This window comes from Falco rusticolus, chromosome 9, assembly GCF_015220075.1.
Source record: "Falco rusticolus isolate bFalRus1 chromosome 9, bFalRus1.pri, whole genome shotgun sequence".
Lineage (NCBI taxonomy): Eukaryota > Metazoa > Chordata > Aves > Falconiformes > Falconidae > Falco > Falco rusticolus.
In genome coordinates this window covers 40,309,209-40,334,233 of record NC_051195.1, presented here as the reverse complement: position 1 = coordinate 40,334,233, position 25,025 = coordinate 40,309,209, and the positions used below count along the sequence as shown (strand labels likewise).

Sequence of the window (25,025 nt, the reverse complement as noted above, 5' to 3'; positions counted from 1 at the left end):
CCTGTCGCGCAGCGGCACTGAACGCGCGCCCGCCCAGCCCCCGCTTTTATAGTGCCGCGCCGGCCGCGCCCCGCCCCCCGGCGCGCGCGGCCAACGGGGCGGCGGCGGGCGGCCTGACGGGCGGGCGGGGCGTCCAATAAGGGTGAGGCGGGCCCCTCGCGCCGTTCAAATGCTGACAGGCCCGGCACGGCCCAGGAGGGCGGCGGGGACCCGGCGGGGCGCCCGGGTCAGGCGGGGGGCGCCGCTGGGCGCCGGGAGCCCCGTGATGCCCTGTCGGAGCGGCGGCGGGACCGGGCTGCCGCCCCCCCATGCCGCTCCCCACACACAGGTGAGCGTGGGGCGGCCCCGAGCCCCGCGAGGGCGGGGGCCGCCGCGTGGGCCGCCCCGCTCCGCTGTCTGGGGGCTCCGGGCCCCCCGCACCGCCTCCTCTGTGACACCCCCGGGGGCGCTGCCTGCCCCCAGCACCCTTGGTGGCGTCCCCTCCCCTGGCGTGCTGGGGGCGGCTGTCTCCTCCTGGCCGGACGCAGCCCTTCGCTCCCCTCCGCGGACCCCGGCGCGCACACCCCCCCGCTTCGGGCTGCCCTGGCCCGGCCGCGTTAAAGGTGAAGGAGGCCGGGGGCACCCCGGTAGCGCCGGTTTCCCTCGCGCCCCGGCAGCAGCAGCAGCCCCGCAGAGACAATCCCGCCCTGCCGATGTCCCACTTCGCCCCGCGGGACCGGCCCGAGGTGCCCCGGCGTGGGGGCAGGGCTGTGCCCCTCGGCAGGTCCCCGGTCGCACCTGTGCTCCCCCCCAGCGGGAGCGGGGCTGCGCAGGGCTTGCTGCTAATTAAGGGCTCCCATCCCACCCTGTCGCACACAGCGGTCTTGAACCTGTGGGGCTGCACCCCAGCTCCTACAGGTGCCCCCTCACAGGGTGCATGTGACAGGAGGGGTCTGGGCAGACCCTTTGGTATGGGTGAGGTTGGGGGGCACAGGGGTTCAGGGCTGCCCCTTGCTTGTTGCTTAAAGGACCTGGCCACCGAGGGACCCAGCCATCTTCCGGGGGAGCAGCAGTGCTCGGGGGAGCCAGTGTCACCGCAGAGGAGCTGCAGCAGGTAGGAGCTGGGGGGGCTCAGGGCAGGGGGCTGAAGCATCTTAATGGCAGAAGGGGGTCAGGAGCTGCTCCTGAAATGGCATCTTCTGTAGAAAGCAGTGGGGAGGGGGGGGGTCCCCCTGAATGGGGAGGTTTCCCCGTGCTGGGTGCCTGCTCTGGGGGATGTGCTGGCCCATGTGCCTTAGCGGGGGCAGCCCCGTGTCTGTGGGTTGTGGGGGGTCTGCTGCAAAGCAAACCTCCAAAGCCCTTGCTCCCACCGATGCAGCCTGACCCCCAAACCGCAGGGGCAGCCCTGTAAGGTGGTCACTGGGCTCCATCAGCTTTGGGGGGCGGCACTGTGCGAAGCCTGGGCTCCACAGGGGGCTGTGGGGCTACACTTGAAGGGCTAGGGCTTTGCTTGCTTCCTGGCCTGCCTGGAGTCCACTGGTTCAGCTTGCTCACGTCCTCCACCCAAAGGAATAGGAGCAAGCCTGGCATCAGGGCCAGGGAGGATTTTGTCCCTGTGGAAGGGTATTTGGGATAGCAGCTGGGCTGGGGCAGCTCATTGCCCCCTGAGCAGTAGCTGGCTAAGTCCACCTTGCTTGTGGAGCAACCTTCTCCACAACCTGACCTCAGCCATGCAAACTGGGCTGAATGACGCTCTGTGCATTCCCAAGCTCTTGTAGGATACTCTTGACCCGCTTTCCTTGTTTATAACATAGAAAGTTATCGCAACCCCTGTCCAGAGAGTGGCTGTAGCTCAAGGTGGGGGGTATGGGCAGCACTGGTGATTTGGGGTTGCACTGTGTCCTTTCTCTCCTCCACCAGTCTCCCTGGCAATCCTTCCTGGCCGCAGGTTGGCTTTTCCAAGGCTGTGGCTGCGCTTCAGCTGGAGATCTGGGAGGTGATGCTCTGAGCTGGTCTGCACAGATACTATGGGGTGCTGCAGGGATGGGGTTTGGGGCCCATCACGCAAACTGGTGCTGAGCTTTGTGTGCTTTGGTGGCTGGAGCCAGGCCTTGCACCCGCTCAGCAAGATAAAAGGCTCTGCCCTCGCAGGGTGCTGGCGTTGGTGCTTGTGGACTGAGCCCCAGCTGCAGCTCTCCAGCATTTTCTGCAGCCCCCTGGGCACTAGGGGACCAGGGCAGAAAGCGCTGCTGCTGCCAGCCTGTGCCACGTCTTCCACCCAGCCAGCACAGGCAGCAATTGCTTCTCTTGTTCAGCTGGCATTTGCTGTATTCTGGCCCATCTCCAGCTGTAGAACTCCAGCCTAGGTGGTCCAAGCTAAGAGCCTGAACTGCTTTTTGGCTGGCTGCTATGGGGTGGCTTGGGCAGTGCGGACAGAGCCAGCCACAAAGCTTTGCCCTGGCAGACCTCCTCCGCCTCGAGCTCCTGCTCGCTGTCCCGCCTCGGCTTGGACTTGCAGCGTAGCTTCGGGACGCTGCCCCACACCGGCCTGCTGCCCTGTAATCGTTGCACGGCCCTGCAGACCTCTGGTCATGGATTTAAGTGAAGGGCCAGGTGGACTCTGCAGGGCCTCGCTTGCAGCAGTGCCAGGTGTATGGAGGTGCAGAGGGCCTTGCAGAGGCTGGCACGTCACTGGGGCAGCCTCTGGGGCTGTGGGGCAGCCCCGATTCGGGAGATGCTGCCGCCTCTGGCTGTCAGGTAAGTGCCCTCTGCTGTAGCTGCCTGAGAAGCTTCGTGGCACCAGGAAAACCCAAGAGCACAGCAGGAGCCTTGAGGAGATGAAGATGAAATTAAAACTTTAATCGTAGTTAGACTTTGGGTAATTAATATAAAGGCTATAAAACACGGGCCTGATCCTCACGCTGACTGCCGGGCACCGTGTTGCAACTGGTGAGGCTGGCGGCAGCCGCAGGCTTGCTCTCCTGGCGGGTGCAAGCGTTTTGTTTGCAGATACGGTGGCTTTAATCCTGGAGCTGGGACGGGCTGCGCACTGTGAAAGCTGCGCTGCTTCGGTTTGGCCTGTGGACTCTGAAATCTCTCGGAGACAGGAATCTGGCTGATACCTGTCTTGGCACATGACTGTAAACGCTGCTTTCCTGAAAGAGGATAATGAACCCTGTCCATTTTCTGGCTGTGAAGCAGCAAGCTGGGGCAGGATGGGTTTGGTGCTTGCCTTTCCCAGGAAAATCTCTGTGCCCTGTCCAGCATCCATGTTGCCTTGTCTCCACTGGGGTTTGTGTGCCCTTCCCATGGGAAAGGGCCCTAAGGACCCTACTTCTCTAGGGGACAGTTGGTCTAAAACCATCTCTGTTAAATATAATTACAGCTTTTGACTGGCCATTAAATGGTGAGTACCATTATTTCCTCAAAGGAAAGGAGCATGGGCCTGGGATTTGCTGTTTGGAGGGCTGCAGCTGCACATTTCCTGGTGTACATGCTGCTGGTCTTGGGGGCCAGGCTGTGGTGCGGGTGCTGTGAGGCTGGCCCTGGGCTGAGGATGGTGCAGCTGTACGGCAGTCTGTCTGTCCAGCCCTGCTGATGTCTGGGTGCCAGGGCTGGTTTCGCAGCCGTCGATCCTGCAGCAGGCTCCAGTAGCAAAACCTGGCGGTCCGCTGCTCTCAGCTGCAGAGTAAACAAGCTGGCAAGAGAAACCATTTTGCTTCAGCTAGTAGGAGAAACCCTTTTTAGGTAGCACTTCCAACTGGCAATGTTCTCCTTCATTAACCCCCTCCTTCCCTTTCCAATGAAACACGAATTTGCAGCAACCGGAGATCAGGCGCTTGCTGGTGCTGCCTTGCCACCCAGAGCAACGAACACAGACGTGAATTTACTGCTTGATCTCGTAATTTCAGTGCAATTAGACTGGCTGCTATAGAGCAATTTTCCCTAGAGCCTCAGAGGTCTGGGTCTGGGCCTGGGCATTGCCCAGCTGTTCTCAGACAAGGAAGCGGAGACATTTGTGCATTGGCTGAAACATTACTTTTTTTTCAGGTGTACCTGGAACTTGACTCCCGGGAGACGCGTCTGCAAGTTGGAGCTGTGGGTGCCTGGCATGTCTGAAAAGGAGCCTGCTTTTCAGGCTTACTTATTACAAGTCGGGCACCCAAAGCTAGTGGGAAAACAAGCCAGAACAAGGTTTTCAGGCTGAGCTCTGGGAGCAGGGCCGGCTTCTGCCACCCCCTCCTCTGTGCTGGGTAGGTACAATGTTGCCTGCCCAATCCCCCCCCAAGCTGCTCCCCAGCTTGTGGGGACACCTGTAACACAGACCCACAGGGTCTGCTGCAGAGCATGGAGGACAGGGCGTGTCAGTCTCAGAAGCCAGCAGCCCTCAGAGCAGTGTATCCAGCCGTATTGATGGAGCGGGCTGTGGGTAAGGCTGTCACCCCACTGCCTCGTTAGCCATCAGCTCTTTCTCACAGCTCTAGTACCGCAGCCAAACACTTTGTATAAAATCCTGGAGAAAATTGAGATGAAGCCATACTGAAAAAATTGTCCATTTATTGTTCCTCTGTGCTTTTAAGCTGGGGAGCTGTACAATGCCTCCCAAGCATCACCATGGCACGGGGCATGGATGAGGGGCTCAGTACTTTGATCTGCTCTGTTCCTACCTAACTTCACCGACTTAATTGCCTACATTTCTTGTACCCTGGGCACTGCTGTGCAGTGTATGGGTGCAACCCATAAACTTCCCTGCTGTTGCTTCATGGCCTCTCACGGCTGCATGGCCAAGCAGAGCCTAACCCATCCCTGTGCTCAAGGTGGTGCTTACGAACTTTTCCAGTGCTTTCTGTGCTCCTACTGAAGTGTTGGGAGGTCCCCTTGCATGGGAATTGCATGACTCTTGCTTTGACTAATCCTGGGAGCATGGAATTGAGGTGGTGATCGCTACCAGGATCTTATTGCTGATCCTCTCCACAGCGGGCTTTGCTTATCCTGCTGTGAGTGCCAGCCAGCTGGTGACGTGACCCAAAGGAGAAGGGGGCCTCTGCCTGTGCCGATGTTTTTTTTAGGCCATGCTTGCTTTTGCCACTTGGTGTGCCCAGCAGTCAGTCCACAGTAGCAGATCTGTTCCTTGCTAGAGCTGGGGGGGGGGGGGAAAGAGCTGCTGCTGATGTGAGCAGAGCTGTGGGTGTTTGTGGGGAGGCTGCAGCATCCCAGTTGGTCTTTGTGTGATTTGCTTGGCTCACCTGGCACCCAGAGCCACTCGTGTGATGCTCTGCAGCAGTATAAAGCTTCTGGCACAGGTACTTCTCCAGGTCTCTAGCAAGCTTGTCCTACTGTGCCGGTCTCTGCTAGCGCCTTATCTCCTTGTTTCTGGCATTTGGAGGATATGTATTTCCTGCAAAACCATTGTGCAGGATGCTAAAGCTACAAGATAAACTGGGTGTGGCAAGCTTAGAGGGGATGAAGTTGGCATCCACTCCCTCCAGCGAGCTAGTGTTTCACACCTTGCACTGGGTGCTCACCTGGACCTTGCCACCCAGGGAGCTCATCACAGCTCCCTGATGGATGTGGTGCATAAGGGACCCTGGAAGCTCAGGGCAGGCATTGCCACTGTGGTGACTGCCTGGGGGCTTGGACGGGAGTGTTGCATCAGCAGCATCCCCGTGGCTCCTTTGAGCATTTCTGAGGTGCTGCAGTAGTCAAAGTACCCACAGCCTCTGGCCTGCTTGGTAGCAAGTCCTGCAGCTTGCAGTGGTGATGGCACCAATGCTCAGACTGGTCATAGGGCTGTGTGGCTTCAGGCTGGGCTTGGCTGCCTGGTGTTTCCTGTAGGAATATGCCGAAGGGCTAGAAAACTTGGGGTGCTTCTGTCCGTGAAACCCAGCTGTGCTCAGCACTAGTCCTATCAAGGAAGAGCTGGAGACTGAGGCTGCAGGGGGATCAGTGTAGGTCACTCACTCAGGGCACTTGTGACCATGGCTTGTGGAGTCACTCCTGGGAGAATGCTTTGACCTGTGGTGGCTCTTGGGTTAGGGCTGGGAACAAGTATCGCGTAAGAGCAGTAAGGTGAACGGCAGGCTAAAGGCCAGCTTTGAGCTCTGTCCTCACCTGGCAAATGTGCTTTTGTCCCCATGGTCTGGCTGTGCGCTGAGCAGTTACGCTGCCTCTCCGTGCTGGTGTTTGGCATGTCGGTGAGCTGTCCTGAGGAGAAACCAAGACCAAGACCCCAAAGTTGTTTGCTGCATTTGGCGCCAGGTCCCTGGAGTGGATTTTGTGGGAGGTTGTGGATGTGACTACCACCTTCTTGGAGAAAGCACGTCTGTTCTGGGGGCTCCCCTGGCAGCTGATGTTGAATGGTGCTCTGGAGCTGCCCTGAGGTCTCGCCACTGTCACCCCAGATCATCGCTTCCAGGAGGGATGGGTTACCCCAGGCGGCCAGGCTGTTTTCTGGGCTGTGGTATCAGATGGCGGCTCTGTTTAATGGCTAAGTCAAATATCCTGAAGTCTTTAGTGTTGTGCAGCCAAGGGTTGACCCCTGGGCTTGGTCTGGCCTCGTGTTATAGCTGTAAATGTGGCTGTGCTGGTGTGCAGTCCTTACCCTAACTGGAAAGTCTTCTCTCCAGCACTAGTGTGAATGGGGAACATTACCTGCAGATCCTTTTCCTGTCTGTCCTGGGTGGAGCAGGATGGGAGTTGCTGGGGACCGAGTGGGATTTATAGCTGTGCTCCCTGCCAGCAATGGGACCGGCGGGCTGTCGGAGGAGTCCGGGCAGCAAGCTGTTACACGATGATGGGAGGGCAAAGAGACCAGGCGCCTGTGATCTAGGGCTAATCCTTCGTCTCTGCCTCTGTTTTGCTTCCCACCTACCCTGTCCTGTGGTTTCTAGATGCTAATCTGTGCGGGGCAGGGCATGTATTACAGCGCAGGCATCGAAGGCATCGTCTGGCGCGGGGCCCTTGGGCAGCCCCTGCAATAGGCATTGTCCACCCTGGGTGAGACCCCTGTCCCAGGGCTCACGCGCTGGGCAGTCACGCTTGGCATTGAGAGCAACCAAAGCTCAAGATCCTTCCCTGTCCCCTGTGCTTGCTAAGCCTGCAGGGAGGGCAGCTGGGGCAAAAATGGTATTAAAGTTGGAGCTGTGCCATGAGTGGGGAACAAACGCCGGGATGGTGTGTGGGACCTGCCCGGGCTGCTGGCCCCCGGCTCGGTGGGGATCCCGTTCCTCGCTAAAAGTGACACAAAGCGTGTCCAGTTAGTGCTGCCAGGTGACGCGGGGCTCCGAAACGGTTAATCGCTGCCTGCGACGGGAACGATAACCTCTCCCCAGCAGAGCCTCCCGGTGCCCGGCCGGATCGGGACTACAATCCCCGGCAGGGAGCGAGCCCCCGGGGCGTGCCGGGACTGGTAGTCCGGGGCCGGGTGTGGGGGTCCCGATGCCACTCGTGGCTGGGGCGGGGGGACCCGGAGGGAATGTGCCGTCTCGGGGAGGAGCCAGCGTGTTCACCCACTTTGTTGTTAAATACCTTAAAGGAGCAGCGGCTGTGCCCGAGCGAGCTCCCTAGCAGCGCCGCGCACCCCGGGCCGTGGGCTTTTTAAAGATAAAAATCACTCGCTTGGCCTCCGTTATTACCGCCATCTCCCGCGCCCCGTAACCCCTTCGGCGCCTGGGCACCGCCAGCCCGGCCGCGGCGCTGCGAGCGCGGCCCTGGGCCACCTCCGCCGCCGCGGGCGCTCAGGGGGGCCGAGCCGTGCCGCCTCGCTGCTCTCCGTGCCATGGGCCACCAGCGCGCGGCTGTCCCCTCGCAGCGGGGCCGTCCCCGCTCGCCAGCCCCGCAGAGAAGGAGCGCCGGAGCCAAGCGCGGAGCGGCCGCGGTGCGGGCAGCGCGGCAGATTTCTCGTGCCAGCTGTGACCCGGAGATTCCCCCCCGCACCCCCCAGCACGCACACTCACACCCCCCCGGCATAATTCAGTCTGGCACCCAGTGCCTCCAGCCAAGCACCCTGGCCCGGCCCTGGCATGTGCCCAGCAGACGCCCACATCAAAGCCGCCGCGGCGTGCCTGGCCCCTGGCCAGCAGTTACCTCTAGACGGCTTGTGCAAACCTGGAGGGAGATGGCAGGGAAGCATCCAGCCCCCAGCAGCTCCTGCTGGCCGCGGGGCAGCCACGCCTGCCTTGGGTGCATGGTGGGTGCCACAGCTGGGTGGGTGACCCATGATGGGGGTGTCCCTGAAACATCCACCCCAGTGGAGTCGGCTAGGTGTGGGCTGGCACCTGGGTGCCTCAAATTGCTTTGTCCTTGCTGCCCTGTCCTGGCAGTCCTCACCTCCGTGCCCCTCTGAGCCTCAGCGGAGGGGGGATGAAATCCCTCTGGCAGGCAAATGTGCTGGAGAGGGGCTGCTGGAGCACAAAACTGGAACCTTGCTGACTGGAAAAGCAGGAATAACCACCAAAACACAACTGGTGGGGAGGGCTGTGACGCTGCAGGGAGCCAGCAGCTGAGCTGGCTCGCGCTGGGTGATACTCTGGGGCAGACGGCCCAGGTCTGCCTGTGCTGCCCAGGGTCACAGGCTGTGGCTCGCCTGTGGGCCGCATGGGTGGGAAGGCAAGGGGAGGGCTTGGGTGGCAGGGCCGAGCCCAGCGCTCTTGGCTGAGCCTTTCTCTCCTGGACTGTTGGGTGCAGCTACGCTTCCCTGCCAAGGGGCTGCACTTGGTTCTTTTTCCCTCCTGGGTGCAGGAGGAAAGAATATTGGGCATGCCTGATCCTGCCTGGAATTGGGCTCCAGCTGGTCCATGCTGTGAGTTCAGGCTCATGTCCATACGGCTTCCAGCCTAGTGCCTGGCCCAGCATGGTTGGCAGCGTGCAGAGCTGCTGGTCTTGCTTGGATTTGGGGTTGTCTGGGTGAAAGTCATACCCAGAGCAGAGGAACTCTTCCCTGTGGTGTGGAAAGCTCTCCGTGCATGAGTGGCATGGCAGGAGCAGAAGAGCTGAAGCTCATCAGAGCTTGTGGCTGTGGAGGGACCTGCGGTGCCAGGACCTGGCTTCTCTAAATGCAGGGACTCGTGTGGTTGGATGCTGGATGACAACCTGTGCAGCAGTGACCTCCTGGGTGCATCAAAGGCAGCAGAAACCCTTCTGGGCTGCAGAGGAGTCAGCACCGTGTCATTTTTCTGTGCAAAAGGAAGCAGTGGAGTAGGAGAGGCTGCCTGCGGTGAGCTGTGGGCTGCTGCATCCAGTGACAAACCCAGGGTGCAGGGAGACCATGCTGCTTCTGTGCTGCAGGTGCAGCTAACCCGCTGCCTCATGGATGCTGAATAAGCAGCCCTGGAGGTCCTTCCCCAGCTGTGGCCAGCCCAGCAGCGTGTGGGAGCACAGAGTGACCCGTGCATCTCTTCTAGTGAGGTGTGAATGGGGATGATGGTGTAGGAGGAAACAAATTTGTCTCACCTGGATGCAGGGGAGAGGGTAGGGGCTCAGCCTAACACCTCCTGCTGTGCCTGGCTGCTCTCTGGTGTGTGCTTGCGGCCCTGGGCTGCACGGCTCAGCCTGCAGCCACACTGCCTGACCTTGGTCCAGTCCCTTACTCAGTGTTCCCTCAGCACTCATGCAGTGCTCGCTGTGCTCCTCGGTGCTGCGATGCTGACAACTTTCTGTCTTGCAAACAGCTCCCTTACGTGTGCGTGCTGTGCCTGGCGCAGCAGGGACCTGTCTGTGCCTGGGATCACAGCCTCACAGCATGTGGGGGGGGAGGAGAGGTTCATGGGCTGCACGGGGCGCTAGTGAAGCTGTCTGATGGAGGTGGGCACCGGAAAGCTCCCCTACAGGCCTGTCTGTTACTCACTCTTTTTTGCTTTTCTTCCCTTGCCTGCCATTCAGAAACTTGCATCAGCAGCCTCACATCTGCCCAACACGTTGTGATGGTTGTGTTGCAGCAGGTGCCTTGGAAGAGCCCTGCACTGAGGCGGTTGAGGTGCGCGCCCCTCCACATCCCCGAGCTGACTGTTTCTGATGCAGTGATGCTCGGACCCAGCCCGACCCTGGACCCGTCCTGCTCTGATGTTGGAGCAGAAGCCCCAAAGGGTGAAATACAGCTGCTGGAGGAGACTGCAGGAGCTGTGAGCTGGGGGTCCTGGAGGTGAAGCTGTTTGCAAACAGCTCCCGGGTGCACTGCAGTTTTGTGCACTGCGTGATTTTCCCACACGCACAGGCATTCCCAAGGCTGAAGGGAATTCTTCCTGCTCTGGGAAGGGTAGAAATGAGACATGGATAAAATCGCTAGGCTAGTGTTGCTAGAGGAATTAAGAGCCAAGCAACTGCATCCATAGGAACCTCAGTTCTTCTTTTATCCCCTTGCACATTGAAGTTAATTGCATTTCCAACTGACACATCAAGCTGTCCTGCCACAGTCATCTGCAGCAAAGTCAGTGCATAGTGGTTGCTCTGGGATATAAACTTCACCTCTTGTGTTTTGCTCTCTTGGGGGAATAACGGCTTTCCCAAGGCTATTTGTGCTGTGGTCAGGTCTTAGGAGCCCAGGGCTCAAGCTGAGTGTCTTGCTAGGTCTTTATGGGTATCTCTTGAAGGTGAGACTTGTCAGGCTTAAGCAATGGATGAAATTTTTTTAATGGGTGTTCAGCAGCCACTGTGGAGATGCTTAAAGGCATAAATTTTTTAAGAGCATAATGGATGTTAAGCTCTCAAAAATAAATCTGAAGTCTCTCTAGCCTGTGTTTCCCAAGGTACTGGTGGCTAGCTTAAAATGAAAGAGCAAGTGAAATGAAGTAACAGGCTTTTAGATGGTGCAGAGCACCAATGTGGAGCTTTTGCTTTCTTAGTGTGTCTGAGTTAGCACTCAGTCCTTCGGGATGCTGAGGGTCAGGACAGCAAGGTCTTAACCCTCAGCGGGTGCTTCAAGAACCTACACTGGAGAGCAGAGGTAAGGATTTTTCCCCATCCCAGTAAGACTGGTTGGGCAGAGTGTGCAGTGCCAGGCTCTAAAACCTCCTTCCCAGAAGACTTGCTGATGGCAACCAGAGACTTTTGGTCCAAAACTTCATGAAGGCTCTCCTGATGAAGCACAGCAAGCAGAGTCTGGGTGTGGGAGATGAGCCAGTGCCTTGCCCCCTCTAGAAAAGGACAGGAAGCCCTGGACAGAGCAGCTCTGCCCATACCGTTGCAGGGAGATGACAGTGGACCTGCAGAGTGCCAGGGCCTCCTCTTCTACCCTACACAATGAGCCTTTCCTGGGGAAGTGATGGCCCTGTGCAGGGGTTTCCTCCTAGGCCCTTGTTGCACCAGGAGCTGGGGCAGCAGGAAGGAGATACCCCCCTGGTTGGGGCAGTGCTGTGGGGCTGGGAGATGGGGAGCAACTGGCTCCATCCTCCCCTGGCTGCTGTTACCCCTGGACTGGGAAGCAGAGCTGCTCCTTCTGTCTCTGCAGACACAGCGATGCCACGGGGAAAAGGAGGTGGAGGGGTACCATGCTGGCATGGGCAGCACTGCCAAGGGTGCTGGGGAGCTGACAGCTCAAGGCTTGTTTGATGCCGCTTTCTTCTCCCACTGCTGGAGCAGGGAGAATGGCAGCTGTGGGAGCACTGAGCTCCTGCTTGTCTCCTGCCTGGGGAGGCTGGCCTGGGGAAAGCAAGAGCAGCCCTGATCCCGTGCACAACCCCAGGAGGCAGCGGGTGCATGCAAGCACTGGCATCCTGCAATACTGCACCCTCACATTGCTTTTGGCAGCTTCCCTCCCAAGTCTGGCAGGAAATGTTCCTTCCTTCCCCCTGAGGTCAGCTCCGCTGTGGCTCTGCTCTTTGAGGTCCTCTTGTACCTGCTGAGGGCTCGGCACTATTTTATAGGGCTTTTTCATGAGGTGTGCCTTGCGAATGCCCTCCCTTGGGCTGTGGTAAACATGCCTGGAGATGAGCAATGCTGGTGCCTTCAGGAGGGTGACAAAGTTGGGGCACCAAGTGACTTGTGCCAGGTCTTTCTGCTCCTTGCTTGGGTTTTGGGGAAGATCTTGACCTGCTGTGAGGTGACAGGTTCTGAAATATATCAAGTTGTGAATGCCTTGCTGGGGAAGAGGCATGAAAAGTGGAGAACTTGGGAATGATCAGGGAAAAATTATTCCTTGAAGTGTGGGTTCATGCAGAGATGTTACCTGCTGCTTCTGTAGTTCAGCCTAACCCTATGGCCCTGTCCTGTTAGTGATTGTGTGTAATTATGGAAATTGGAAAAACATACTTCTTTGATATGGACAGGGTCTGCTCAAAGGGCTGTTGTTCGTGGAGTCCAACTGCTTGCATTCATGCTGAAGGCAGCTCTAGATTCTGTGCCCCCATCATTCCTGAGCCCTGGGTTGGCCATCAGGGCTAACCCAAGGAAAAAAAATCTATTTTATCTTCTTCCCGAAAGCTTTGAGGATCAGGGCTCTTGTTTCTTGAAAATACAAGGTGTGGCTACACCAAGAGCCTCTGGCAGGAGGCTGGCAAGAGATGTGAACAGAGCCTGGTGCCTCCTTGCTCTGGTTTGCACATCTGGATTTTCTTTCCTGCTGTTCCAGCCTGCTCTGAGCACCACTCACCCCTGCTCGGGCTGGGAGAGCATTTCTGGGTGACTGCTGCTGGAATGAATGGGGATGGGAGAACGTCATCCCAACCCAGCACGAGTTTGCAAGTTCTCTGGGCTCCCAGCTGCTCTGGCGGCTGCTGCTGTTGCTGCTGCCTCTTGGGGGAGGAGAGGAGGGACCAAGCAGGGGTCTCTGCTCCTTGGCACAGCTGCACCGGGGCTCTCTGCAGCTCCCAGGCACGGCAGCTCTTCCCCAGATGGAGGATGGGGCCCTGGGGGTATTGGCCGTCTGCTGCTTTGCTGCCCAAAAAAGCCTGGAGGCTGTTTTGCCCTGCTGCTCTGCTGTTATCCATTGAATTGCACCAAAAATCATGCTCCCCCCCATTATCCCTGAAGATGGATGCAGATGACTCCCCTCCTGACATGTGCGTGATCTGTGCACACTTGGCTCTCCTCTCTTCCCAGGCAGCTGGCAAGTTATTTTTGGTTCTGGAGTGGCCCATATCTGGTTTCTGCTGGGGCAAGTCCCTGCGCCCAGCACAGCTCTTGCATCCCCGGGGCTTGCAGGAGGTGGGATGTGCTGGCTTCCCTTGCCGATGTGTTGGCTGGAGCCAGCAGGGATGCTCCAGTGCTCACCTGCTAAAGGGCTGGTCTGGCATCTCTGTGGAATGGCTGAGGAGAGGGGGAAGTTGGCCAGGTCTGCGGGGACTCACCTGGAGGTAGTGTCCCGGGAAACCTGATCTGTGGGCCTGTTTGGGGGGAGAGGGATGGGCAGGAGCAGCTGGTGCTGTCGCAGGGCTTGGAAACCCAAGCCAACACCTAGTCACATGCATCCCCTGTGGCTGGCAGGCTGGAGGAACAGCAGCCCCCTTCCCTCGGCTCCTGGCCTCCTGCCCAGGTCCTGCAGTGGAAATCCTTTTGGAGGGGCATTGGGGTGTCTGAAGGGTTTGCTGGTGGCAGCCCTGGGGAGATGCTAGGGACCTCCTGCCCTGCCTCTCCTTGGGAAAGGCTCACAGTGGGAAATGTGGGGGCTGCTATTTGGCTACTTCACTGCAAGGACGTTCCTCCCTCAAGCAGTCCTGCAACTCCAGGACATTGAGCCCTTTCTTAAAATCAAGGTTTGTGCCAGCAATCTTGGAGCAGCGGCTTATTCCACTGCAACTGGGTGCTGCTCAAAGCATCATTCCTGCATCTGTGTGGTGAGGTGCTCAGGGGTCTCTGCTTATGTAGAGAGGGAGCAGATGGCTTTTCACTAGGTTAGACATAGGTTGAGTATTTGCTGGGCAGTATGGGCCACATGGGAAAGCATGACTGTTTCTCAGTGCCCAGCTGGCTCTGCGGGCTGGTGGAGCGCAGCACCTTGCTGGAGCTGAGCCCACAGGAGGTGCTTTGAGAGCAGGCATCTGCAGCGGTTGTGTGTCCCCAGCCATGTGCCTCCAATGTATTCAGGAATCATTATTCAAGGCTTTTAGTAGGCTGGTGTCCTGTATATGCTGGTATTTGGTCCTATGCTCTGTACAGATGCTCAAGAGCCTGTGTGTCTGGCAGTGCAGGTGGTATAAGAGACCATTCCCAGGCAGTGCTGGCTGCCATGGCTAAGGATGCTGCATCCAAACATGCCAGGGAGAGTGGGACCAAAATCATGACACATACTTGCAAGGCAGTGCCTGGCAAAGGTGAGCTGCCAGGGATGCTGTGGGTTGACCTGGTTGCCAGAGTCACCCTGATATATCCCTCCACATCAGGGGAGGCTGCAGCACTGCCTGTCCAGTGCTCCCTGTCCTCCCTGGCACAGCTACCGAGCCAGGACAGCTTTTTCTCACTGAAAACTCTGCCTTTTCCTCTGGGGAGGGAGCATCAACACATACTCCCACGCTCCTGCTCATCCTCTTTCAACAAAATGCCACTCTGACGTTTCTTTCTGCTCCTGGCAGGGAGCGAAGCTGTTTCCAATCTCTAACTGTGGGGTTTCTGGTGCAGGCTTGCAGGTCTGGGCTCCCCTGCCCCAAGCATCCCCCTTTTCCTCTCTGTGTGGGGTTTCTGACTCGCCTCCCGGGACCAAACTGTATCATAACTCTGCAAGGCTGGCTCCTGCCAGCTCTTCTGTGGGAGAGCTTGTCTCCTCATGAAGCCTGAGGGTCTCAAATGTCATTGAAAACAGAACCAAATCAGCTGTGAATAGGCTTTAACTTACTATTCAGGAGTACAATAGAAAAATCAAATAGATGCTTCATCTCCTTCCACTGTCTGTGTGCCTGCTTTTCTTTGTTGCAAGTGACAGTGGGAAAGAAAACAGGTTTGTTATGAAAGCACCAGCTCCAAACTGCCCTGTTCTGTTAATCTGGAAACGAGATGTGAAAGAGGTGGCTTGTGTGGACCAGGGCTGCTGTAGGTAGGAGCAATGCAGGGCTGGGGTTGGCAGCTCTGTTACTCCACGTTAGCTCTGCAGTGTGCAGAGAGCACCCGAGCTCAGCACAGCACAGCAGGTTCAGTGCAGATGGCTTTGTCCAGCTGTTCATCCTCCATCCCTCCATCCACTGAAGCTCTTGCAGAGGACTGGCTGCCTCCTCGTGCCTCCTGGTTTTTGGCTGCATAGCACAGAGCACATCATGTGTCTCTGTGCTGGTCTACGCTCTGCTTCTTCCTTGGTCTGGCCACCCTGTACAATTGGGCACAGTCTTTGGAAAAATCACCCAGACCAAAAGCGAAATTCAAGCGCACAAACCAAAATATTTGGTGCAATGCATCCTAGGGCTGTCTTGTGCCACCAAAATGCGTCATGGGGCACGTGGCAGGGCTACCTCGTGCCACAAAGCTGCTGCCAGGGATGTGGTGCTGAGTGGGTAGGAGAAGGCGAGGGTCTCGCTTTCCTTCCTGCAAGGCTGATTCCCAGGGGCTCTGCTTTTGGGGTGGGCTTGTTGGCAGGGGGCTGAACGCCAGCCCCACACACCCCATGAGCAGGGCTCCGCAGCCAAGCACCCCCCTCCCTGGCTCAGGTGGTGTGCCAGGCCCTGGTGGGGGCAGGCTGTGGGGGGTGCAGTGGCCTCCCAAGGCTTGGTGCGGGGCCTGGTGCAGGCTGCGGGCCTGGTGCAGGCTGGGTGCAGGCTGCGGGGCCTGGTGCGGGCCTGGTGCAGGCTGGGTGCAGGCTGCGGGGCCTGGTGCGGGCCTGGTGCAGGCTGCGGGGCCTGGTGCGGGCCTGGTGCAGGCTGGGTGCAGGCTGCGGGGCCTGGTGCGGGCCTGGTGCAGGCTGCGGGGCCTGGTGCGGGCCTGGTGCAGGCTGGGTGCAGGCTGCGGGGCCTGGTGCAGGCTGCGGGGGCGCGGTGGCTCCCCAGGGCTCGGGGCTCAGTGCAGGCCACCGCACCGTGCTGACACCAACGCCATGCGAGTGCCGCCCTTTTGAAGTCTGACACCCGGGATTTTCCCCACCCACTAGGAGGACTGAAGACAAAAAAGAGCAGGAAAGAAAAAAGGGGGGGAGCCCTCCAAAATGCCGTGAGGGCTTGTCGAGGAGGCAGAAGTTGAGAGGGGCTGCGGGGGAGGGCTCAGCGCGCCTGGCCGGCCCTGAGGCACCAGCGCGGGCAGGTTCAGCCCCACAGCCTCCTGGTGCTGGGCTGAGCCGCACTTGCCTGGCAGAGCACATGGGGGTTGGCACAGGCAGCAGGGGAGGCGAGAAAAGGGCTTGGTGTGTGATGGCTGCAAATTGTGCCCCTTCTTGCAGTTCCCCACCCCCCATTCCCAGCTGCATCCCAACCTCAGGTGAATCAAGAGGGGCCCAACCCTGGGCAAATCAAGACAGCCAGGATCTGGCCCCACTGATGTAAAGGTTGGAGGATTAAGCTGCCTTAAACACCAAAGCCTTGCTCTGCCTGTCAGACAGATACCCCAGGGGCAGACTGGAAGGGTGTGGAGTGGAGGCTTTACTCTGCAGAAGTAGGATGGGAACATTTACTGGTCCTGCCTGTTTGGTTTAGCACTCCTGGCTGAGGCTTGGATGATCCAAAAGGGAGCTTGATCTGAGATGCGAGGATATAAGTTGTTATTATTTAAAACTTCTAAAGCCTGAAGCTACAAAGCTGTAACTTGGGACACAGGGTTGGATGTGATGCCTGTTTGTGGAGGGTTGTGCTCGTGCAGCTCCAAATGAGACCTGCAAAAGCAATGACGGGATCCCACCCTGTCCCTTGCCTCCACCCAGCTCTAAGGCTCAGCTTTAGGTTTGAAGTCAAAGCTTTAGGTGGTTGAAGCTGGGTGCCTTTGGATCCCCAAACCCAGGCTTGACTCACACCTAGGGTACAGTGTGTCCTCATCTCTGGAGAGAAATGGATGTTATGTGTGGCTGACTGTAGCCAGACAGGTCCTGCTAGTGATGGAGGATCTGCTGGACCCTGCCAGAGCTTGGAACAACACCTGCACCTGTGTGAAGTGATGCTTGGCCCAGCTTGTCCTTCGGTGCCATGAAAAGTGGCAAAAAGGGAAATTCGAATCCTCTGTACCATGCTCTACCCTGTCTGGGGCAGGGGGAGGGGGCCTGGAGGGGAGTGTATTCTTGCCAGAGCTGCTCTCACCACGAGTGACCTTACCAGGAGAAGGGGCTGAATGCTGGCAGCACATGCAGAAGGAGAGGGATATGTGACCAGATGGTGTGAGATGTCCCAGCAGGAGCTCACAGCACTTCAAAACAGCCACCCTTTCTGTGGGGTGTCATGGGGAATACTTGCAGCTCCTGGAGCTGCTGATATCTTCTGTTCCTCATCACCCATGGCAGCAGTGTCAGGACTGTGCCAAGCTTTGTATCTAGGTGGCCTTCACTTGGTGAAGTGAGCTCACCCATCCAAGGCAGGAGGAAAGACGCTTTGTAGTCTAGAGGTGGCTGGGGCTTGGCTGTATTGTTACCCCAAAAGCTTGAGTCCCTTCATCTTCCCTCCCTCTTGTCCATGCGTGGCCACCCTAAGACTCTTCCCTCTTGTTGCAGGCAGTGGGGTTCAGCCTTGTGATTTTGACCCTCTGAGTGTCAGGGTTGACTTCTCCTTTGGGATCTTGCAACCTGCTGCAGAACAGAGCAACTGCTGAAGGTGTCCTGCCCTTGGCACTGCAGCCATGCCAGATGCTGAGGTCTGGAGAGCAGCACTGAAATCACTATTTCAGCTAGAGCTGCTTGCTCCTACCCTCGTGGGAGGGATCCACGTACCAGTTGCTGGCTGCAAGAGCTGTGTGACTGCACAGCTGAAGGAGAGAGCTGCTGGGATGCCTACCAGAGGGGAATGGTGAGCTTTGCCCTTGCTCTTGATCCCAGGGCTGCGAACCTCAGAATAACGGAAGGAGGTAGCTGTTCCACCAACAGGGTACAATAAATGTGCCAGGATCCTGCTACTAAACACCCGTGTTTTGTGTGAGGGGAGACTGCTTTGAGGTAGTATGTAGGCAACTGCTGTCTCTGTGCCATGGGTGCGCTGCTTTAGGATCCTGGTCCATGCTGCTGGCATGCTGCAGAAGAGGGGAGCTGATCTGGGGAAGGCTGCCTGCACTTGGCAGATGGGTTGAAATAGAAGGAGTCTCTTCCAAGACAGCCCTTGATGGAAATCAGCCTTGCACAGCTCTGGGGGTGGGCTGTGGGGGTGAAGGTTTGGGAGATGATATGCATGGTGGCTGCTAAATTTAGGAGGAGATCATTTTGTTGGTTATCTCCTTGCCTGGTGTGCTAGATCATGTCCATAGCTCATAGCCTGGTCCTGACGAGTTCTGTGGTGCCTGTCTGTGTCCATGCATGGGAGGAGATTCTACCCCTCCACCTCCCCCTGCATCCTTGAGACCTTTAATCTTTCATGCTGTCTAAACCAATCCCCTTGGGGAAGGAGATGGTTAATTAGCCCCTTCTCCCCCTGCTCCTCACTGCCTGTGTTTCCCAGACCCTGCTAGCTGGTGACCCCCTCTGCAATGTGTCTTCGAAGCTTGTTATCTGCCCTGTGCAGATTTCCCTGGCAGGAACAGGAGGTGATGCTGCAAAGGCTCCAGCTCCCATCACAAGTGTCTGCCAAGGCGCAGGGAGCTCTTCCCAGCCTGGCCTGGCTTGCGAAGGTGTTGGGGCTGTTCCCTGAGCTCAGATCCCAGAGGAGGTCAGGAGGACATTGTCCCCAAGCAGTGCTGGTCCTGAGATGGTGCAGTACCTGAAGGGGATGGCCTCTGCTGTGCTCCTCTTCAAACTGGGTGGGAGACATCCCTTGCTATGGTGGCACTGGCACCTGGAGATGAAGCAGGATCCTTAAACGATGGGCTGCTTTAGGGCTTTCCCTCCCTTTCTCTGGGGGATGCTGGTTCTTCTCTGGCCTTGCCTGATGTGCTGGAAGGCTCAGCTTTTTGCAGTTGGGCCCTATGTGAAAGTAATCCCAATGAAGGTAAAGAAAAACACGCTCACCTGGAGCTCCCAGCTGGCCTTCTGCCTGGGGGAAGGTGAGGGGGTGCTGCCTGCCTTGCTGAGGCTGTAAAAGGAGGGGGGGAAGGAGAGGGGACTGGATCCATAGGTGAGGGAGCACCCAGGCTCACCAGCGAGCTGCTGCATGTGCAGGAACTGCTGATCCTGCAAACAGGACCGTCACCATCTCTCTTGTGTGTTCCTCCCGGTGGCATGGGGCTGCGTGTGCGTGCATGCAGCGGGGCACCCATGCCTCTTGTGTGTGATGCGGAGGTAAAACAGCTCTGCTTTCCCTAGGCGAGGCTGTGCTTCAGGCTCTGGTGTGGAGAATGGGGTGCCTGGGAGAGGAGTGCTGCTGGTGGGCTGCTCCCCCTCCATGCCAGGGTTAACCTCCTCCAGCAGTGTCTCATGTGGCTGGGATAGATCTGCCTTCTGCAGCTGGGGTAGGGGAAGGAAGGAGGAAGCTAGTTGTGCAATCGTTCATAGAAATAAAATGTGAAAGGAGTGGGAACACGGCAGTGCAGAGGAGCTCATCTTCAGGAGGAACCCGTGTGCTACCTGCACTGGGTCCATCAGCCTTCTCCTAGGTCCAGGCACTGAGCACGGCGCTGCTGAAATGCAGGGAGTGATGTCCCTTGAACCCCTCCCGCCCTCTCCCCATGCAGCATGGCTGAAGGTTTGCAGTAAAACCAAAAAATGCCGTGCCCTAGAACTGTGCTCGCTGCCAACTTCTCTTACCAGACCCTGTGCTTTTGCCCAAAGCCGGTAGCTGTGAGGATGGAGATGGGGAGAACAGACTGGTGTTACGCTGCTCTCTCGCCTGCAGCCTGTTTGCATTCATGATTGGATCCATGCATTAAAGTGCTTTGAGCTCCTTGTTACCAAAGTGCAGACTCTGATTTTAACGAGGCACCCGTGGGAGCCAGGACTGGGAGAGACGAACCGCCGTCCTGCTGAACCGAGGCAGAGCTTGACAACAGGCACCGCTGCCTGGAAACGGTGGGCAAAGGCTTTATTGACCACTGGAGGTCACTTTTTCAATAATGCAGTACAATCCAACTTTATTTTGTCAGTACCTTTCATGCAGGCTGCTTCCGAGCTGCTCAGCAGACTCAATGCAAAGGGAGGGAGAGGAAAGACTTCTTGAGCTGGGGAGGAGGAGGCTGCTCAGCAGCGTGGGGTGCAGAGCAGAAGCTCTCGTGCTTCAGCAAAGAGGTAGAGGAGGAGAAGAGCAGAAAGTGAAGCAGCCTGGATGCTGCTCCCCTGTGCTGTAGATACATCTTCAGGCTCTTAAGCAAACGAGTGTGTTTGGCCCTGGGGGGGCTGGAGGAAGGGTGGAGGAGGCAGGAGGGTGCAGGGGAGGGATGGCAGGTTGGCACAGGCAGGGCTGGGTGCTGTGTGGGGAAGGTCAGCATGTGTTTCTCACCTGGAGACAGTCAGTTGGGAAATGAAGGCCCTACAGTAGCATGGTCAGAAATCCAGCTTGCTGCAGCTGTTTGCTTCTCCGAGAGTGAAGGAGCTTCAGAAACCCTGTGATTTGAGCTCACAGAAGAGCTCAGACCTGGGCAGGCTCAGGCCATATCTGAGCCAGGAATTGTGCCTGAATTGTGTTCCTTTGCTCCCTGCATGGTGCCAAGCTGTTCCTGGGAGGGTACTGTGACCTCCTGTCTGCTCCACACATAGAGGCAAGGTTTCTGCCCAGGCTGATGCCCCATGAGGGCTTGGCCAGGTCCCTCCTTCCTTGCCCTCTGCAGGCAAAACCCTGAATGCTGTCCTTGGACAAGATGAGCTCTGGGGGCCTGTGAGAGAGTGTCTTTGGACACCCCAAAATCCCATGCAGGAGTGAGAAGGGACATCCTAGGACTCTCTGATGCCAACAGCTGCTGCTTTTGCAAAAGAACCGGGGGAGTTTCTGTGCTGGGGAGGAGCAGAGTTCCCAAGCACAGGAAAGGGTGGAGATTGGAGGTGGAAAACCCAGCAAAAAGTCTTTGCTAAGGAGTGGGCAGCCATGGTTGGTGCATGAGCTCTTCTGTCAGGCTGCAAGCTTCCCTTGCATGGTGACACGTGGTTTTCAGACCTGCTGTTTGGGCTGAGTGGCTTGGGGTGCTGGACATGCCTGCCATGGATGTTACCTGTGGGAAGGGCACCACTCATGTGGCAAACCTTTCTGGAAGTCTTCTGGCTCCCCTTGAGTTCACAGTTCACAGTTCACAGCCCACAGTCTTGGCTGCCCCACAGGCAAGGCTGAGCCCCGTTCACAGATAGCAGCCTGGGGACAAGGTGCAAGTGATGACCCAGCCCACCCCACCCCCTTTCAAGCAGCACTAGGGCCATGAATACAGGATATTTGCAGGTGAGTGCCTGGACACATTGGGTCCCAGGAAGAGGACAGACTGGTGGGCTTGAACAGAGCATCGAGGGTCTGATCCAGAGCCTTGAGGCCTTGCTGGTTCAGAGGTGTGCAGGGAACAGGCTTGTTTGGTTTGCAGATCCCTCTGCCTCACTTCCCGTTGCCTCCTGTTGCTCCCATGCTGCCTATTTTCTTCTGTCTGAATCCTTGCTCTGCCCTTTCTCTGGCAGGAATGCAAACGTTAACCTCTATCCACTGTGTTTTGGGGTCTCCTTGCTCTGTGCCTCCAGCGTCTTCTGACTACCCAGTCCTAAATTCTCCGCTTCTGACCAGGAAAGGGGAGGTGTCCTCCTGCCTCGCCTGAGCCTGTTGGAGCTGCTTGAAAGGACTGTGGGGTTTCAGCAGGACTCCGAAGCCCAGAGGCATCTGGCTTGGCACTGGCGGAATTCAGTCTTCTCATGTTTCTTTTTGCTATGCTGGAAGTCGGTTGGGAAGCTGGTCATGCCCGTTCCACCATGTGGGAACCACTTTTCCCTGCTGCCCTTTGGGGACCTGGCATTCAGGCTTGCCCAGGGCCATGAGCAGCCACAGGTGGCCTGGAGAGTCCTTGTGTCCAGCCTGCAAACCCCCAAAGTAGATGATAGCGTTGGCTCTTGTGATGTTGCATGCTCAACTTGCGATTCCCTGAGTGTTAATTCTGGAGTAGCTGGTTCAGACAGTGATGTTTCCATCATCACCAAAATGAGCAGATCTGGATTTTTTGGCTAAAAATATTGCAATTCCTTTTTGAGAAGTGGGAAAGGAACCACTGGTTTTCACATCTATTTCTTCTACAGCTCGGGGAGGAAGAGTCAGGGTTTGCATGGAAATGTCAGTGTTGTGCTCGGAGAACCTGGGTCTGCACAGGGGCAGAGAATCACTGCCGTGCTGCAGCCACTCTCCCCAAATTGCTGTGGGACCCGGATGCACACAAGGATTGTGAGCATTTAACTACTACAGCAGATGGGACTCAAGACTCAGAGCAAATATTTAAAGATCCAGTTTTATAAAGCCACTTTTTTGGCCTATAAACCACCCACCCCGCAGCTCCCAGTGCCGATTGCTGTGAACTCCACTGTTTGCTGCTCCTGCTGCTCAGCCCCACAGCCAACACGCTGCCTTAGTTTGGTGCTGGATTTTTCTCCTTTTCCCTCAGCCCCAGGGTTTTATTTTATTTATTTGTTTGTTCTATTTATGGAAGGGATTTTCCTGCTCTTGGCAGAGCAGAATGGGAAGTGATTGCTCTAGCAAGGGAGGCTGTATACTGCTCGCTGCCTGGCCCCATCCCTCTCTCCTTGCTGCTCTTGCAACAGTTTTTACCATCTTGGCTGCTGTTGCTGGAGCTGCAAATGTTGAATATCTAGTGCTGGAGGCAGGAGCACTCCCTTCCTTTGGTTCCTCCCAGCCCCTGCTCAAGGACAGCCTGGAAGATGGGGACAGGGCGATGCTGTTGGCAGGGAACTCTGGGTCCCTTTTATCCCCCGTTGCCACCCTATGGGGTTCCCGGGATCGGACAGACTCCAAGGCTCAGTAATATGTGGCCAGATCACGGTGGATGTCTTCCTGCTGCCTCAGATTCATCTTGCAAAAGGCTGAACTGAGGAACATGTCTCCAGGAGGTGGCAAAGCTGGGATCTCGTGTCCCCTTTCACCCTAGAATGCGTCAGGCACAAGTGTCGGGTTCCCAGAAATTATCCTCGACTCGTTTACACAGCATGGAGTGGTTGCCGGTTTGTTCTTCCCTTTGCTGCTTTGTCTTTCAGCCTGGGTTCTGTGCAGCCAAGAACTGACGTGGCTGCTAACACGGGCAGCTCTGCTCCTGAATGAGCAAAAGAAAAATAAATAGCATCTCAAATTGCAGCTTGTGTGCAATGGGCCAGATTTCTGTTCTCTTTCCAGCCCTGCAACTCAGGGTGTAGTTACTTCTGACTTGCATCTGGAGTGAAAGCAAGATGGTAATTGGGCCCAGGGACATTTTGGGATAGACCCAATTTAATCTCCCAGTGCTTCCATTTCTGCCTTGTATTAAACCCTGCTCAAACTCTCCTAGGAGAGTTGCTAACAGAACTCACTGGTGTCTCTGTGGTGCTTTGAGATCCTCAGATGCGAGTGGTTACAGAAGCCTTTAATAGCACTTAACTCCTCTGGAACGAAGTCCAAAGCAAGGGGAAATTCACAACTGATAAGAAAAACCATGTTGGTGTGCTGGGTTAAACCCAGCATTATGCCCTCTAATTATGTAGTGGTGGCCTAGGCTGCTGGAGTAACCGGTGAAGGCAGGACGGTTGTGCTCGGCTGGAGGGAATGAGGGCTTGATTTAGTGCCTGTTGAGATCAAGGGGCCTTTGATTTCAATGGGTATTGAATTAGGCACTGCAATATCAAATAGGCTAATCAGATAATAACTCCAGATCGTCTGACACAGATTCGTGTCCCTGAGTTGGGGCAGGTGGAATAAATTGGGCAGCCAGCTGGGCGAGGCTGCATGAGCTGGCAGGCTGATGGCGTGTCCCTAATGAAACGGGATGTCCGGTAACGGATTGCTGGTAAAGATGGTCTGGTAGCTGTGGTGGAGTGTGGGCCAGGCATCGTCCCTCCATGCCCAGAGATCCAGCGTGCCCCTCTCCCACCCTGTTCCTGGGTGGGAGCTAGCACAGAGGCTGGTGTGCAGGACAGTGGGTAGAGGAGCTAAAGACGGAGAGTCATTTGGGGTGAACTTGCATTGTTAAGTCCATGCTTCCAAGCTTTTACAGGCTTCCTGTGAGAAAGGATGTGTGGGGTTTTTTTCCCCCTTTGCAGCCCTTGGTGCGTCAAGCCAGCATGTGGAATTGTTTCTGCGCTCCCCTAAATGGGGATATTGGGCACAGCAAGAGGCATGCTATAAAGGGAAGGATGTGCTGATGCTTGTGGTGGGCTGACCCTGGCTGGGTGCCAGGTGTCCACCAAAGCTGCTCCATTGCTCCCCTCCTCAGCTGGGCAGGGGAGAGAAAATACAGTGAAAGGCTCATGGGTAGAGATAAGGACAGGGAGAGATCACTCACCAATTACTGTCACAGCTAAACAGACTTGACTTGGGGAAATCAGTTTAATTTATTACCAATTGAATCAGAGTAGGATAATGAGAAATAAAACCAAATCTTAAAACACGTTCCCCCCCCCCCCCCCCCCTTCTTCCCAGGCTTAACTTATGTCCTGATTTCTCTCCCTCTTCCCACCAGCAGTGCAGGGGCTGGGAGTGGGGCTGTGCTCAGTCCCTCACGCGCTGTCCCTGCTGCTCCTTCCTCTTCAGGGGGAAGCTCCTCACACTCTTCTCCAGCCCCAGCCTGGGGTCCCTCCCATGGGTGACAGTCCTCCACAAACTGCTCCAGTGTGAGCCCTTCCCGTGGGCTGCAGTTCTTCACACACTGCCCCAGCCTGGGTCCTTCCCACAGGCGCAGTGCCCCAGGCTCAGCTGGCCCCAGTGGGGGTCCCCGCGGGGTCCCCAGCCCTTCCCCAGCCTGGGCTTCTCTCCATGGGGCCACCGGCCCTGCTGGGACCTGCTCCAGCGTGGGCTGCCCACAGGTCATAGCCTCCTTTGGGCAGCCCCCTGCCCTGGTGCAGGGTCCTCCCGGGGCTACAGGTGGGGATCTGCTCCACTGCTAACCTCCATGGGCTGAGGGACAGCCTGCCTCACCAAGGTCTT

The 25,025-nt window shown here is 57.0% G+C and overlaps 1 long non-coding RNA gene across 2 annotated transcripts; it reads left to right on the top strand.

The window, feature by feature from the left end:
- The first annotated feature begins 208 nt into the window (after positions 1-208).
- LOC119154079 lies at positions 209-18,040 on the top strand. 2 transcript variants are annotated; one of them, XR_005106325.1, is made up of 3 exons: positions 209-328; positions 1,008-1,093; positions 17,519-18,040. It is a non-coding gene; the product is annotated as an uncharacterized LOC119154079 (long non-coding RNA). The 2 variants fall into 2 exon arrangements; XR_005106324.1 differs by lacking the exon at positions 17,519-18,040 and adding an exon at positions 4,030-4,512.
- Positions 18,041-25,025: the final 6,985 nt, after the last annotated feature.